Genomic DNA, 2,212 nt, shown 5'->3' on the forward strand with positions numbered 1-2,212 from the left:
GATGCTGCCAGACTTGCTGAGTTTTTCCAGGTAATTCTGTTTTTATTTTGTTTAGGATTCGATGTGTGCAGCTCTGCACAGTTGGTTGCTGCATTGTCACTCACTCCCTGCAAGACACGCAACTGCTTTCAAAAGCTTCTCCCACAGCAGCCTCTGACAGTGACGTCCATGTGGATAGGCACAACCCTCTCCCACCTGATTGGTGGAATACTGGCGATCTACATAACTCTGATGCAGTCTCACTGAAAAAGACAGAACAAAGGCAACTTCTGTAAATTAACCTTCTGTTCCAATTAGAAATCCCAGGAGAAATATGCCAACAGTAAAAGCATCAGTACTTATATATATATAAGCCTTTGAACGCTGTCAGTCTGCTTTAAAGGAGGGAAGGCATATGGCACTCGGGAAAGTCCAGGGGATTTGTGCCATCGCTTCTCGGCCTTTTGGCTAAGATCAAGTGTAGTATCCTTTTGGCTAAGATCAAGTGTAGTAGCCCCTCGGGCTGTACAGATCAAAATGAAAGGCTGTAAATGACTGTAATATTGTTTGTACTGAAGCACCTGGTGATACATTTTGTAAAAGTTTAACCTGGATTGTACCCTTGTAATGTTGTTTTTGAAATGGTTTTGAATGTGATTGAAGATTTTTATGAATAAAGATCTGTTCTTATCAGTTTAATATCTGATACGTCCCTTATCTGGGGACCATATATTAAATTGATTTTTGGAGCAGGGAGATGGAATAGGGGCTTGCTCCGTCCACTCCACGCATCGACCCGGTATTGCAGTATTTCTGGGAGTGGTGCACCACCCCTTTCCAGGGGATTTTCAATGCTAAAAATAGATTTCTTACAAACATCTGCTTTCTTTACTTTTCAACATGCACATCTTTCAAAACACAACTTTCTTTCTTTCTCATCGCTTCTCGGCCTTTTGGCTAAGATCAAGTGTTGCAGGAGCGACACCATGGTCCTGCCGTGGCAAGGTCGGGATGGAAGGGCGATAACCAATCGCAATCCGAATTCATACCGTGGGTTACCTATCACCGTCCGAGTCACGGTGAACCACAGCGACGAAGGAGGATCACCTATGGATCGGGGCTTCTTCACCAGGAGGATCCTGTTGAAGGCGTGCGGCTTCCAAGCTACGGAGATCTTCACCCTGCACGACTCCCGCAAAGGTGGTTATTTTGACGTCACGTTCAAGCAAGTGGCAGACTGCGTCCGGCCCCTGAGGGTGTTCGAGGAGAAGAGAGACCTGCCGGAGATGAAGATCCTGACGGCGGAGCCGCACTTTTCTCTGCCGTTGCAACGGGAACGTGAGGTGATGGTGCATGTGTACAACCCCTTCGTCCCTGTCGCCGACGTGGTCACCTTCCTCACCAGGTACTTCGATAAGGTGGGGAGCGGCACTGAGATTCGAGACGACTTGGGGATCTGGACAGGCAAACGCCTGTTTAAGGTCACGCTAAAGACCGATGGTAAGGGAGCCATTTTCCACCCTCCTTCCAGTTTCGCAATCGGGGGAAACCGTGGCTACCTGGTCTACGCTGGGCAACCCAAGCATTGCCGCTCATGCGGCAAGGCTGGTCATGTGGCGGCCAACTGCAGCGCCTCCCTCTGCAAGATCTGCAAACAGGAAGGGCACCAGACAAAAGACTGCAAACAGGCCAAGTGCTGCAACCTGTGTGGCGAGGCAAGTCACCTCTACAGGACCTGCCCCAAACGCTGCCGTACTTACGCACAGGCAGCCAAAGCCGACCACGGGGAAGCAGAAGAAATGTTCCGTGTCACTCCAACCACCAAGGCCCCCAGGGAGCTCAACGGGACAAAGGAGGACACAGAGAGAGACAAGGTGGAGAAAGAGATTGAGGCAACAGAGAGCCAATCAACAGCACCACCCCCTGAACCTTCCAGTCCTCAGGACAGCGAATCAATGGAGGAGGAGGCAGCAGTGGAAAAGCAGCAGGGGGAGTGGCGGACGGTGAAGAACAAGAAAAGTAAGAGGGAGCGAAGAAGAAGCAAAGGCGTTTCCCAGAGAAGCGGCAAGAGGCGTCTCCCATCCGACACGGATGACAAGGGCAGCAGCTCTTCGGATGAGGAAGTGCCAGAGCGGCACCGACAGAAGAGGCGGCAAAGCTCCAGGGCGTTGGAGGACGAGACACCCGAGCTCCAGAAAATTGGAGACAACAAGGAGACCAACGCACCCCAACT

At 50.7% G+C, this 2,212-nt stretch overlaps 1 non-coding gene and 1 pseudogene across 1 annotated transcript; both read left to right on the forward strand.

Moving 5' to 3' along the window:
- The first annotated feature begins 427 nt into the window (after positions 1-427).
- Positions 428-604, forward strand: LOC144674431 (U2 spliceosomal RNA; annotated as a pseudogene).
- A 26-nt stretch (positions 605-630) lies between these two features.
- On the forward strand, positions 631-812 carry LOC144674413 (U2 spliceosomal RNA). Its single transcript, XR_013574537.1, has one exon. It is a non-coding gene; the product is annotated as a U2 spliceosomal RNA (small nuclear RNA).
- Positions 813-2,212: the final 1,400 nt, after the last annotated feature.

The sequence above is a fragment of the Cetorhinus maximus genome, unplaced genomic scaffold (assembly GCF_964194155.1).
Source record: "Cetorhinus maximus unplaced genomic scaffold, sCetMax3.hap1.1 HAP1_SCAFFOLD_651, whole genome shotgun sequence".
NCBI lineage: Eukaryota > Metazoa > Chordata > Chondrichthyes > Lamniformes > Cetorhinidae > Cetorhinus > Cetorhinus maximus.